Below are 15,639 nucleotides of genomic sequence, written 5' to 3' on the forward strand. Positions count from 1 at the left end.
TTCTGTCCTTTTCTAAATTGTAGCATTAATGAAAATGTGATAAAACCATAAATCCAAAATGTGGAAGAGAAATGAGAGAAAAGGAAGCAGAGCGATCGAGAACACATGATGTATATTGGAAAGCATCAGATCCAGGTCCACGAGTATCACATGATGTACAAAGGGAAGGAATGTTGTATCATCTTTGTGAAAAGTCCTGAATAAAAGACTTGACACATAGTTGTTATGCTTTTTGTACTGTATCATTTACATGGTTTTGCTTATTGGTATTTTGAACAGTAAAAACAGCTAAAAAGCCCATGTGCAATTTGGATGCAGTTCCATGTTGCAGGTTATATACTAAACTAAGCATCGCTTTGTCAGAACTTTTAATATTGAGCTGTATTAGCATATCCTGTATTACCATATGTGTATAAATAAATATACTGTATATACATTGTTTTAATGTACTGCAGAAAATTATTACTTTTTCAATGTTTTTTATATGGAGCAGTGCTGGTTATCTTGATGGATCATGTTCATAATTACAGGTGAGTGTTATCTACTTGTAATGTGAATGTATACATCATATAAAATAGTATGCTTGCCAACTTTGGTAACATTTGTGTGACCTACAACAGTGTCCTACTTGAAAGACAGGTCATGGTATTCAAGCTGAAATGGATCCCCTAGCAGCAATGTATGTGTGACATTTCACTCTGGAAGATGGCGAAAACTTCATCAGCTATTCACGAGCAGGTGGTGAACAGCTGACCATCTGCATTGTTGGTGTTTCTGTCTCTTGTCTGATCTTTGCATTATGCTGTGCTGCCATTTCTATTTGATGGGGACAAACTCTCAGTTCATGCAAATATGGAAAAAAACTACATTTTGATCTAATTATTCTCGTTCATGTCACATTGTCACGCACTGAACTTGAATCCAATCTAGGAGTACCTATGAATGTGATGAAAATTCACGCTAACAATAAACAGTATAGCCACAAATCACATTTAGGCTTATCAATGTGGTTGTGTGAAAGACTCACACTCTGTGTCCAAATCAATATGTTGTGTAAATCTGGGAATTCCATTTGCTCGACAATCTAAAACAGTTCATACATGCCTATTTCTACTTAATAATTTGTGGGAAAAAAAGTTATAACAGAAAAAGCTAGCAGTCAGTAAATATGAAAAAAATACAATATTTAAAAAATAATGGTTTGTAGAACATGTGTATTTTGAAAAAAAAAGTATCCATGACAATATAAGACAAAATATATATAGTCATGAGAAGCATCACCACTGAGCATTTTGCATATTCTCACAGCAGTAGAAAGACACTTGTGGTGCAGTTTCAGTGGCTACAGTCCAATCTGGAAATACACCTATTCTGTTTCAACGCATTGTCTTTATCCTCATCTCAGCCAAATCTTTACACAAAGACATATCATGGAAACTCCGTATCCTCTTCCCACTTTTCTTCCAGCTCACGGCTTTTAATTGGTCAGGGGAGGTGATAAACTGCTTCTTTTCACTGATTAAATAATTCGCTCAGCAAGTCTGACTGGTGCTGAATGCTTCCCATAGACAGATAACCATAAGACAAGGGAAAAAGGTTAGGAAGAAGTGACCTCAGCTTGACAGGACAAGTTTAGATTTAAAGAGGAGTGATTAGTGGAATATAGTGATTAGTGGAATATAAATAAGGTTTGGGAATAATCAGTAATTAAATCACAGAAAAAGCAGAGATGCTGCGATGTGTATATCCTCCTGATAAACACATCGCAGAATAGACAGAGATGAGTAACAGCCCTCCTCCTCCTCTATTACATTGACTCATATGCAATCAAACTGAGTTATGGGTCAGAGGATTGAGATATGGTAGGATCCTGGTCAAACACAAGTTCTTTGGTGTAGATACAGGCTTAAGCAAAACTGCAAGGGAAATGTTCAAGGTAATATGTAAGATCCAGGATATGGAGTAATTTCCCCTTATAGGATAAAGACGTATTATGCGAAGTGAAAGTGAATTAAAGGAGGTACGGCTTTTATCAGGAAACATAAATACATATCAGTCTCATTAATTTTATACTGTGGAATGCACTCAACAAAGTGTCCACAATGCTTACATCTTCCTCGAAGGTATTAGTGAATTCAGCAGCCTCCTTTATTATGATTTATTTATTTATTTATGATGAAACAGACCTGTTTACAGCTTTGCTACACTGCGTCTCTTCCAGTAAAGGTCAGGCATCATGAACTATATGTTACACGTGACCGTGTAATATTGACCTTCAGTCCTAAAAGCTATTCTCGGAGTGCTGATTTTTGTTTGCTTGTTTGTTTTTAATTCCTTTCTGCATTTATTACAATGTATTCCCAGAAAATTGTGTTTTGTCATGGGGTGGATGTGTAATGCTTCTGAAAAGGACAAGTTGACTGACTTAAGGCACCAAAGAAATTAGGGAATTCTGCTGAAAGAGATTCATAGAAGCTTGTGGATTTTACATCCAGTCTTGTTCACTCTTTATTGCTTGAGCCCTGAAAGCCGCTGCAGCCCAGACAAATTGGCCTCTAATAACGCTTTGCAGAACATGACTTCTTTTTTTTTTCATTCTTTCCGATTAATCTGCCTCAATGGTTACAACAGACATTTACCCAGAAAATATTACCTTAAGCTGTTTTGTTGATTGGTCTCACTGTAAAAAGAATGCAATGGAAATTTTGCAATTTATATCTCATGATATCTCTTTAAATACCACCAGTGAAAGGAAAATGTAACAATATGAGTTTACAAAAAAATTTTTTTCTTTATTTCTGTATTTCTTTCTTCACACACAACAGCAATAACTTTGAACATTTCAAGTAACTTGATTTGTTTGTGAATGCTAATAAAGATAGGAAGAGAGAGAGAGATTTTTAAAAATCACATTTCCTCACAGAAAAGAACACATTTATCACACTCATACAAGAACAGATTCACACAAAAAGGAATTCACACACAAAATAAATAAACAAACAAAACAAATAGATAAATAATGGGAAAAAATAATAATCTCAACAAATACCATATACATAAATCAAACAACGATCAAACACAAGCTTATCCCTGAACACAGAAAAAAACACATCTTTGACACACCAGGTATTCTGAAAAACTTCCACATCGCTCATTGCTTTGTAATAATTACAATCAATCATGATTCTTGCTTGAAGCATTCTTTTTCATATTACTTCTGCATCGCTGTCTGAAGAGCCTTTAATCTTTTTCTTCCTGCTTAAATACACTGCCATTTTTGTTTGGCCCATAAGGAAGTTTAAAATCTGCCATTCCTTTTTTTGACTTTTCCTGCATTTAAAACCGATTACGTATACCTGTTGGTTAAAAACAAGGCCAAACGAGAGAAAGGCTCCCTCTAAAAACAGGAACAGGTTTTTGAGCCTCTGGGAGTCCAGGAAACAGTGGAAAACAGTTTCTCTGCGAGAACAGAAAGGACAGTTTCCTGACACATTTGGGTTTAAAATCGAAATAAAAACTGTTGATGGCCACATCACCATGTAAAACCCTCTGTTGAAGATCTTCAACTTTTGTGGTCAATGGTGACTTACAGAAAGTCGTGGGTCGTCACATCAGGTCCTCAATGGCCAGTCAGGAGCCCCTTGATGAACTGCAGATGGAACACAGCACCCCTGCTGGCCAGATGAATGAGCCCCTGACTTCTTTCTTCTCTGGGAAGAAAGAGGATGCTCTGTGGGACCCAGTGACGACAGTCCCAGAAAGAGTTCACCATTGTTGCTTGGATTTTTAATAAGAACACTGGTTGTGGGTCAATGCAGGACTGTCGGTGGCACAACATTGACGCAGCCAAGTTGTTAATAATTAAAACACAACCTCTAAAAGACAGTTTTGTTAAAATCCACTTCCAGTTATTAAGCCTCCCTTCCACTTTTTCCAAAACATTTCCCCAGTTCTTTTCTACAATATTGCAGTCTCCCAGATATACTCCAAGGTATTTAAACCCCTTTTTTCCCCATTGTAGCCTATCTGGGAGCCTGATCTTCTCCAGCCCACCTCCCACCATTAGAACCTCGCTCTTCCCCAGTTGACTTTTGTGGCGGAGATCTCACTAAAACCCTGCAATTTGCTCTAACACTTCCACATGATTTCGATTTTTAATTGTAACGACAACATCATCACCATATGCGGAAATTTTTAAACCATAAATAGAACTGGGAATATTAGAACCAGTGAGGCTCGCTCTCCGTTGGTTTAAAAAAGGCTCCAAGTTGAGCTGAAACCAAAACTTTAAAGGTGTGCCACAAGTACATGTGTTCTACTCTGTCAAAAGACTTTTCTTGATCTATGGAAATAAGACCAAGTCCTGTGCCCAATGAACTTGAGAGTTCCAAAACATTCCGAATTAAATATACATTATCTGTGATTAGCCTGCATGGTACATAGTAAGTCTGGTCCACATGAACAACCTGCTGCATCATTTTTCTTAGCCTGTTGGCCAAGACCTTGGAGAAGAGCTTGTAGTCTGGGCCGCCAGTTCCTGATGTCCTGCAAGTCTCCTTTTTTTGGCAGGAGTGTGAAGACCACCCTCCTAGAGCTCAAGGGCAGCAGATTTGTTATCAGGCTTTCCCTGAGCACGGACAGCAGGTCCTTGCCAATCACTGCCCAGTATTCTTTATGGAATTCAATTGGTAGTCCATCTAGGCCAAGAGACTTGCCAGGTTTCATCCCTTGCAGGGCCACAAACAGCTCCTGCAGGGTGATGTCAACATCTAAGCAGTTGTTACTGTCTGCTGACACCTTTGGCAGACCGGAAAGAAATGTTGTCAATGTTCAGGTTTCTTAGTGTACTCATAGAAACCTGCGGCATATCCACAAATTTCTGCACTGTCCTCCACCACCGTACCATCTGTGGATCACACACCTCTCCAGCCCAAAGAAAAAGTGAGAGGAAGCATCCATCAGAGTAATGCTACTGAACTTACTGCGTACCATGGGGTACCTCGCAGGCACGCCCAACAGCTGAGATACAGCACGCTTTTGGTCTTTGAGGGCTGTAATGTGCCCTCTTTCTCCTGTCGACTCTGCTAAAGTCTGCAGTTCTGCCATGTGACTCTCCAGATCTCTGATAGACCTGACCAAATCACCGGAGATATTCTGAGTGTATAGTAGACACAGATTCTTGATCTGGCTTTTGCCTACATCCCGCCATTGCTGCAGAGAGCTAAAATCACTTTTTTGTTTTTAAAACTATTACAAAAAGCAGTTAAAGCTGTTTTAAAACATCTGTCAGATAAAAGTGTTGTAGTAAAAAGCCTCAGCCTTTATTTACAGCCTATCAGATAGTCACTGTCACCAGTCAAGGGTTACTTTCAACTGACATAAACCCTGCATGTGAAATAATCCAGGCAGAAATCAAGAGGTGAAATTATCACTCATTCCCAGCATTGTGAGAGACAAAGGCTGGATATGTTCACACACACACACACACGCACGCACACACACACACACACACACACACACACACACACACACACACACACACACACACACACACACACACACACACAAACACGCAAACTTCCCCTGCTCCCTGGATCGTAAAAAGTCGAGGCAAAAGATAGAGATAGATAGAAGTGACGACTATCCATCACAGGATGTAAAACCCCTGCATTTTCCTCACTGTAGAGAAAATAGGGACGGTGCCCAAAGCCATTTTATGTACAGTACTCAAGTCTTACCTCTACCATGTTTCATTTATACTGCATTACTTTCGCTCCCAGTGATCTCTCATTGTGTGTGACGATTGTCGGGAAACAGCATACGTCCTGTCTGTAAAAATCTGTTCATCGTCAATGATTTTTGACCCATTTGCAAACACTGTGTTTTAAATTCTTTGCAATGTTTACCGGTGGTCTCAATAGGATCTGCCCATGTAGTGTTTCCACATGACCAACAGAGTCATGTTCAGCTGAGTGAGAAAGTGGTCAACGCAGAGAAATCAACAGTTATTAACAAGAGAGACAAACACGAGAAAGGAGTGAACTACGTAGTAATGAAGTTACTGAAAGTTATAAAAGTTCCAGACGGAACGCTAGTGCACGGGTTCAGGTGGCTCATGGAAACTGAACGTATTTGAACACGAGGGGGGAGAGAAGTGTTGATAGAGGCAGCTCAGAGGGGGGAGGGTGTGGAGATAGGGAGCTGAGAGCCACGCCCCATTAACACAGAGCTTTTGGGGACAGAAGTAATTTTATCAATATTCAATCAAAGATATTGAGGACCACGGATCACTTTGGGGCAAGACATTTCAAACACAGTGTAGTTGTACATGTGGCAGCTGAATGACATGAATTTAAAAAAGTATAATATGGGACCTTTAACAGTTTTTTTGAACGCTTAACTCTGAATGTTTTGCTATTTGATGCTAACTGTTGGTTGACTTAACTGAGAAATGCAAAGGAAATCAAAGTAATCAAGCATATAGTGGCATGATGGGCTTTGTACAAGGAAGCGGTAAGATGAGATTTTTCAGCAGAGGTAGAAATGTAAAAAAAAAAAAAGGGGGGGGGTGATCCCAAGGAATCTTTTTTTTTTTTTAACCTTTTTAAAATTATAGTTAAAACTATTCAATTGTAAATAAAGTGTGCTGGTGTAATATGCATTATAGACAACATGTATGGCTGATGAGAAGACATGATACTGCACTCCGGAATGCTGCCAGCGCGCATTGCTTTGCTTCACGCCACCTTACCTCCCCTTTTAAATGCTGGCGAACGAAGTGTGGTGTGGAGAATGACTTCATCGCGTCAAGTGGAGCACTGTAAAAAACATGTACCCCAAAAAAAGTTAAACAGGTTTGTGGCCAAACTTATTACCTAATTTAAACAAACGGGGGGGAAACGTCCCAGACAAACAGCACATGGTTTTCACAATGTTGCATTGATTTAAATTGTGGAAGAATTTGTCAAGATGATTCCGTTTCATTCACTCCAAGTCGAAATCGAGATTCAAACGGTGGATATTTCGTATATATGGTAAAGCGATGTATAATAGATGTATAATAGAGGAAAATAGGGGCGAACGGAATTGGGAGGTAAAAAAAGTCGGTTGTTGAGGGGTGGTTGGAGAGGGAGGGACGCATGACATCATCCCTCAGCTTCCCTGCGCGGACAGAACTCTGGGTTCTCCAAGTGCGCACGGTGGCTGCTGCTGAGGGAGCGACTCCTCCTGTCGTAACTAGACGCGTCCCGAGCAACCAGCGCTCTTGGGGTGGATTTTAAAAATATTATCTAACCCGGGAGAGGAAGCTGAGAAGCGCTGCTCACAGGACCTGCAGCAAGGGACGCGTTTGACAACGAGGATTATTGCTTTGCTTCAGTCATGAATATTTGAGGGTTTATAAGCTGAGAAAGAAAAGAGGAACTCTGCGACTGACAAAAGGTGGGCACGTTTCCTTTTCTCTTTTTTTCTTTATTCTGTTCAGCTACTTTTGTTTATTTGCTTTGCTTTGTAGTCTGTTTGTTTGTGTATTTATTTGATTTGTTAGTCCGCAAGAGCTACAGACTGCCATTGTCTAAGCGTTTTAACAATAATTTGGCATGTGGACATTTGTTGTCTCGGCGTAAGAGCCCTGTTTTATTCTGCCGTTTGTACACCTGCACAGTAACGCAAGCAAGTACCAAAAGACGTTCTTCAGTTAATTATACCGCAGAGATGCTTTTTCAAGTTGTCGCGGACATCCGCGGTGGATGCTCCATAGTCCGGGACTCAGCGGGAAACCCGCCGGTGGTGCTGCTGCTGCTGGTGGGCAGGACCATATATGCTGCTTGAGTTGTGAGGAGATCTATCATTCTGAAGGACGAACGGCTTTTCTTTCATTGCCCTACTGAGAGTTCACCACGTTTTTAGTCTTCCAAACAAAAGAAACCCGGATGGTTCTGTAGCAAAGGAGAGTGCGCATCTTCTCAAAAAAAATTTTTTTCTTACGCGTCCTGTGCGCCGCATCTGTCTTTGGAGCATAACGCGTAATTCTTTATCATCTTGGCGGAGGTGTGTGTGTGCGTGTGTGTGCGTGTGTGTGCGTGTGTGTGTGTGTGTGTGTGTGAGAGAGAGAGAGAGAGAGAGAGAGAGCGCGCATACGTGTGTACGTGAGTGCGCATGTGAGTGTGTGTGCACGCGCATGGGCGTGTGTATGCGTGTTTGTGTGTGTTGGGGGTGCTCCATCTGACAAGTGCGTCTCCACATAGTGCTGCTTCAGTCGCCAAATCAATCAAATTAGAGTCCACTGATATGATCATGTCCGCAGATCATGAGACATTCAGTCGCCCCCCCCCCCTTACCTCCCCCCTCTCCCGCTGTCTGTATGTTGCGGGTGTGTGCGTGGCTGTGGGTGTGTGGGCTGGTCGTTTTGATTTTGAAGTCTTTTGGGTTGGCTGTGCATGTTGGACCTTGTTGTCTACACCCCTGAACTGCTCATCACGTTTTATCAGCTGCATGTAGAAAGAAGTCGGGCTTTTTCTCTTTTTTTTTTCTTCTTTTTTTTCGAACTGCGCCACTCGGGTTTTCCACAACCCCACCGAGGTGGAGTCAGCTCGGCATTACCACTGAGTTTTTCCCACAGCCTGCTGGTGATCCCTCCTTGAACGCTCCGAGCCTCTGACTTCAATCACATCCACTCCGGTGCCCGCAAACCCTGTTGGATATTTGTGGCAGTACGCCTTTGAATTTGTTTGATTTTAAGTGAGAGATTTCTTTAAAGAAATAAAATAAATAAATTTATGTATATTATATATATATAGTATATATATACTGTATATATATATATATATATATATATATATATACTGTATATATATATATATATATAATTTAATTTTTTTAGCTCGAATATTTAGTTTTTCAACTTTCTAATTTATTTTCAGATTTTGAAAAGATCTTCAGTTTTATCTTTATTTACGGTCACACACTTGTGCTGCTACACAATGCGACTCCATTAGACCAAATGTGACTTACCATAAACTTTTGCAACATGTTGGATTAATAAGCATCTAAACCAGTGTCACAATTGATCTTTCTTCATTCCACTACATTGTCAATTATTATAAGGCAGCAAAATCATTCTGATAATAATGAGAATATGACATCATGCTTCTGCACGTATTGATGCATTTGCAGCTGTCAGTGTATTTTTTTTTTTCTGAAGTTGTGCATTTTGCATCGCTTTCCAGTCTCTGGTTGCGATGACAATGCCCTCATGGTATGTCTGCAAAGCATATAAAAGCCAGAAGAAGAGCAATATCTTGCCATTGCCCAGGTTGTTAAAAGAAAATTGCTTTATTCATTTTTCTTTGTAGCCGTGGTAACTTAGTTAGGCTATAGCTTTTTAATGGTGCCTGGAAATGGTTTGCAATGCAATGTAATCAAATTTATGATGTTGTTGTGTATTACAATTCCCTGTATACACTGTTACATGAGAAATTTGGAGTGACCCTCCCCCCCTCCACACACACACTCAGTCTCACCCAGCAGCATCAGAGCAAAGCAGCTGTGGGAATAAGGAGCACTGCTCACACCCCTCACCTGCACTCAACTTCCCTGGAAATAAACTAGTTCTTTCTAAATTATACGTGGATTTATGCTCTACAGATTTATTCTGGAAACCAATCATATGCTTCTTGAGTTTTGCCTTTTCCATATTTCATGCACATTTTCTTATTCAATAACGATGGAAAGTTTGACCTCCTGTAAGGTAGACATTTGAATTTGGAAGTTGAACCACAGCGATGATACAAATGATGTAATGCATATGTTGTGTCAGTAGCTTAACTCACGAAAAGACATAGTTTTGCATTCCCTTACAGCAGTCTTTGTGATGTTACATTCTTTTACGTTTTATAACCCCCATATTTTGTGATACTATTTTTACTATGTAAATATTTTAGAGTATAAAAACACAAATGTTCCCTCTGCTTCCAACCATCATATGATATCAAGATGTGGTGCCACCGAATGAACAAGATGACAGAAGGGAGTCAGTCGCTCTCTACTGTCTCGCCAGACAGGCCAGTGGAAGGGCAGCTATTACCGGAGTCCTTCTCTCAGACTTAATGGGCTGGACACATTTTATGAAGCATCACCTCGCCTAGCATTTGTTCATGGAGCAATCTAACACCCGCATTGGACATGCATTGACACCACACTCTCTAAAAAGAAGAGGTTCATCCTCTAAGATCAGAATGGAGTCATTTGCAAATGAAAAAATAAATTCTTGTGGAACAACCATGGAAAAGACCATCAAATGAGCTGGTTCATCCAGGATACCCTTGAGGGCTTGAAGCTTTGTAGCTCGGGTCGCTGCAGTGTAAAGCGATGTTCCTTTTTTTAATGTGACCCCTCTCTTTTCCACACTCTCAACAGCTATCAAAAAAGAAGATTTCAGTCATAAAAATTCAAATTCTGAAGCATTTTTGATTCTTAGACCACGGACCATCATAGGTCACCTTTAAGTGAAGTGCTTTTTGGTAATGTAGATGTGCCAGGTTAGCTTATCGTTGCATTCACTTTGTACCTTGACATCAATCAACCTGTCTGTCTCTATGTATGAGTTGAGAGATTGGATGTTATCCTGGAGCATTTGTTGTTTTCTTCTGCTGAAATGCACTTAAATCATGCTCCCCTGTCACCAGCTGTGCTGCAAAGACTCAGGCACGTGAGGGGGACTGACACGCACAGCAAACACACACAGTGAAAGCAATGCACCTGGCTACACACATGCACATATACTTTTATTACATGAATAAGATGCCAGGCCAATGTTTGTGGCCAATGTCACTAATGGAAACAGATCCAGATGGCTGGCAAAATTATCCAAAAATGTAAAGCAAGAGGAGGTAGTGAACAGAGAGAGAAGAAAATATTTAATTATTAGCACATTTTAAGGAGAGCTTCGCCCATGTGCACTACAGCAGTCTAATTACCAGGATAGTGCCTGTTAGTTGTCACCTCCAAATAAACAGCAGGCTGTTTTTCTCTTATATTCTTCCCCTGCCTGTGACAGAATTTGAAATTCTAAGTAACAAAATAACAATTTCAGCATATCCCTTCTCATCCTATCTTTTCCTCCATCCCTTGAGCCACACGCAAACACATCAAAGTAATTTTATTTTAATGTCAGGTTAAATGCAGTCAGTGAAGGTTTGACTTTTAAAACTCCACTTAAATTTGTTCTGTAGAGACAATACTGATTGAGTTGATATAGAAAAGCAGAGAGCTTTTAAAATACGCAGAACGTCTTTGTTTTCAGCCTTGTGTTCAATGGTGGCATATTGTGCAGTAAATCTTGTCAGAAAACATATGGTCCTCAAATCCATATGCAAATGAATGTTGGAATATTCTGATGTCAAAAAAATGAACGCTGAGATGTCATTTCAATTTGGCTGAGATATGAGCTCTTTAGTGGAAGCTTGACTGCCAGAATGAGGGCAAGAAATGGACTACGGTCAGGTTTCCCTTGAACAGTCAGGTTCAAGCCCACCATGGACTTGACATTTTAATGGCTTTGATGTGTATACATTCTCCTAGTACACGCCAAGATGTCAGGAAGGGAGAAGATGGGTAGTTCAAGAGTAATGAAATATTTCTCCTCTATGCCCAGAAAGGAGAGGTGGGCCAATCTCTTGTTAGACATGGGCTTGGGAGAGGCAGATAACATGCAACTTGGTTACATAGTTAACACGCTGTAAAACAAACAAAAAGTATTCCATTTAGTCATGGAAGAAATGTAATTAGATTACAGATACTTTAAGTAACAATAGGACTTCTTTCCAAAATTTGGCTTTTTTAAATTTTACAGAAATATCCAATATACAGTAAACTCTAGTGTGGAAAGAAAAGGATAGTTCAGATATTCTGTTGAAATTTCAAGGCACTAAACTCACAAGCATACACAGACACTATTACCAGCCTCCGCCACCTTGTGAGCAGAATATTTTGAACGGATTTTTCCGTCCAACACTCCCACGTACTACAAGGATTAGAATTTTGCAAACCCTCAGATACTTACTGGAGGTACTGAAATTTGTCCTCAACTTTAAAACAGGACATCAATCAACTTTTCACGTATGCCTTGATTTAACTGTGATTAAAAGCTGGATGCTAATCTCTCCAAGGGTGTCCTGCACTTGGGTCCATACCCTGCCAGTCGTGATAGCATAGGTGACTTTTTATTTGTGGCTGTCACATTTGTTAAGCTTTAGATTCAGTTGACAATATTATTTGGTAAAGCAAAATCTCTCCATGTCTGCCAGCCACAATCCCAATCAAAAGAATGTGAAAGAGTTCAAGAGGCAGAGGGAGGTATCCTGCACACCTTTATTTCCAGCGTGAAAGGTTTGATTATGTTGTTTTCAGGGTAATGACGTGAAATCACCTGAGTGAGTGTAGTGGAGGTAAAGGATAACCTCCTCATGGAGGGTTCAATTTACTCGTGAGGAGAGGACACTGCAATCACTGAGGGAGTGATGGCTCAGGAGCAAGCAGAGTGTTAATAGCTCCCAGGCATTTTACACAGAAAAAAATTGTGCTGAAAGAGGGTTAAGTTTGAGAATATTGATTTGTAATATATGACACATTGACACCTTCATCTGAAATCATTCCAGTATTTTTCATACTTCATAATAACTTCACAACTTCATAACATAACTTCATAACATGATGGTTAACTTGAAGCTATTTCAGCATGTAGGTTTTACAATATTGTAAATTTGTCAAAAGTCCAGTTAGGTCATACAGTGTGTGTCTGTGTGTGTGTGTGTGTGTGTGTGTGTGTGTATATACATATATATATACATATATATGTATATATATATATATATGTGTGTGTGTGTGTGTGTGTGTGTGTGTGTGTGTGTGTGTGTGTGTGTGTGTGTCTAAAATAGACAAGAAGATCATCTGCTTTACAAATACAAGATTGCAGATATTATCAATATGTGCAGGCCTTGTGCTACTACTACCAAAAACTGTTTGACACAAAACGTGGAAATGAATGGTGGTTTTTATCGCTCTATGAATTGTAAAAGATGCTGCTCCTGCTTCAACTGACTTCATGGGAAATGTTTGCTGTAACACTGCAAGGGATAAAAAAAAACAGGTATGTGAGTTAAGCCAAGCCTGGGACTAACATCATGTTCTTCTCTTTAATTATCATATGTTCCCATTGGATCCCAATCAATGGACAGGATATTTTCTGGACATTGGATTAGATACATGTAATTGCCCTTGGGAGAGAAGCTTGAACAGTTCTGTTTGCCACTTTAGCTATCACCCATCCCCAAGGGTCGTAGCACTTGAAGGTTAAGGCAGCATTTCACCTCCCCCTTTTTTCTTGTCTAGTGGGTATACTCAGATGTTTCCCTTCGTATGGGTTAGCGGGGGCTGATGATTGTGGGGGTTCGTAAGAATGATGCATTGAGTTAACAGCTGGGATAACAAAATGCTGTCTCGCCTGTTTACTACTAGCCTGAATCATACTCAAAGGTATCGTAAAGAATGAATGATTCATACGCTGTCTGAATAGTCATTTATGTTTAATTCAGAACAGTAAGGCATTGACCACGGCTTTCTTGTGGAGTTGCTGGGACATCTCGGGGAGTAGGTTGATGGTTAAAGGTGCAGTGGAGATGGAGGAGGTGTGAAAATGTCACGGCATACCAGGGCAGAATTAAGATGTAAGGATGAAAACATTGGTGACAGCCTTGTACGTTACATCTGCAGGCCCTAATAAAACTCTCACAGGCCAGCATTGATCTCTCCCAGAATAATCCATTTAGACTGAGCGTGCCTGGCCATGTGGGGCGTCTTCAATTATTTATGGCAGAATGCTGTGCAAGCTTCCGTTGGGATGCAACAATGTGCCTTGGGAAACCTGTGAACAGTGGATAGCAACTGAGAAAGGGAGACACGGTAGGTGGAAAAGGAGAATGGCAGAAGTGGATTTGGGAAAAGATGGAGAGCAGGGAAATTACACTAAGGGTTGCAGTGTGAGATAATTACAGTCAGAAGAATGTGGCTGGCAAAAAAGATGTGACTATACGATGAGAAGAAAATCAAAGCATATAGAGATGCATGAAAGAAAAGGGACAGAGGATTCCTATAGGTAGGATTGCAAAATAAGATTGAAAGACAAGGAAATGAGGGAGTGATGGAGAGATAACATGAAGTGAGTAGCAGAGACTAAAAAAACGAGGGAAAAAGGAGGGCAGGAGAGGAAGGATCTATCAGGGAGAAACAAGATGTAGGATCACGAGGGGATCAAAGAGTAAAGGAAAAGGGATCAGACGGATGACAACAATGAAGATAAGGAAAGGAAGAGTGGGTGGATGTGAAATTTGAAATGCGTGGAAAATGAGGAAGTAAAAGAATAAAAGTTCTCGGGAGAAGAGGAAGGACATTAAAATAAAGCAAAAGAATGACAGAATGGAGAAAAGATTAACTAGATGAGGTAACAAATCACCAGCGGAAACAAGGTAGAATTATATGAGACGTGGAGGAAGAGATGACTGGAAATGAGGCAGGAATAGATGGACAGGAAGATGGTGGAGGATGGGTCCTTTTTGAAAGCAAGTCATGAAGAAAACTATTGATCATGGCAGAGCTATGGTCGCTATTTTGCTAAGTGGAAAGATGTCAGTTTGACTGCCTGTTCATTCCATCGTCATTTCTCTTCCCTCAACCTTAATACTACTTCAAATGAGGTAATGTCTCGTCCGATTCCAGTCTTATTTTGGACTTAAATCTATTTCCTCATTGGGTGAAATCCAAGAAGATCAGAGAAACAAGATGATTTCACCCTATTAGAATAGAAATGTCTTTTATGTTTTCAGGCTGACTGTCATGATGTTTTTTGCAACAACCTGAGACTGTATCCTCACAGCCATGTATCATAAACCCCTCCTCTGTTTGCTAGGTCTATATGCTTCTATTAGCAACTCACACACGGCTCACATAAATCCAGGCAGATTTGTCTTACCTGATTCTCACAGTGTTCACCACCAAGCTTTTCTTGTATTGCTGTAATTCCCACCATCCTATTAGGCTTTCTGTCCATCGTCTGATGCTGAATCAGAAATTTCTGAGGGAAAACAACTGGAACTGAAATCTCCTTCTACACATTCAATTGATTACATGTGGCACACTTTGAAAGTGGCGGGTGGCACGGTGGCACAGTGGGTAGCGCTGTTGCCACACAGCAAGGCGGTTCCTACTTCAAGTTCCGCTCTGTGCAGAGTTTGCATGTCCTCCCCGTGTCTCCGGATTCTCTCCTGGTTCTCCAGCTTCCTCCCACCTCCAAAAACATGCACTGTAGGCGAATTGGCCACTCTCAAATTGCCCTCAGGTGTGCGTGTGTGCTTGACTGTTTGTCTGTCTTCATGTGGCTCCGGGGTGGACTGGCATTGTGCCCGGAGTGTCCCTGCCTCACGCACCCATGGATGGGATAGGCTCCAGTTCCCCGCAACCCACCACAATGGAAGAAGGAGTATTGACATTGGATGGATGGATGTACATTTTGAAAGTGGCATATTTTTAGAGTTCAGATTTTTTGCCTTGTACAAAATGAAACCAAATGTATTTTCCATGAGCACT

General features: G+C 40.5%; 1 protein-coding gene across 3 annotated transcripts in view; it reads left to right on the forward strand.

The window, feature by feature from the left end:
- Positions 1–7,239: 7,239 nt before the first annotated feature.
- Positions 7,240–15,639, forward strand: part of ptprsa (protein tyrosine phosphatase receptor type Sa) — a 236,302-nt gene continuing 227,902 nt past the window's right edge. For 2 of the 3 annotated variants that reach the window (XM_068320339.1, XM_068320340.1), the window contains exon 1: positions 7,240–7,440. The gene's annotated coding sequence lies outside the window, so the exon portion shown is untranslated. The remainder of the gene's footprint in view (positions 7,441–15,639) is intronic. The other variant, XM_068320341.1, reaches the window with a different exon arrangement.

Source organism: Antennarius striatus, chromosome 7 (genome assembly GCF_040054535.1).
Source record: "Antennarius striatus isolate MH-2024 chromosome 7, ASM4005453v1, whole genome shotgun sequence".
Lineage (NCBI taxonomy): Eukaryota > Metazoa > Chordata > Actinopteri > Lophiiformes > Antennariidae > Antennarius > Antennarius striatus.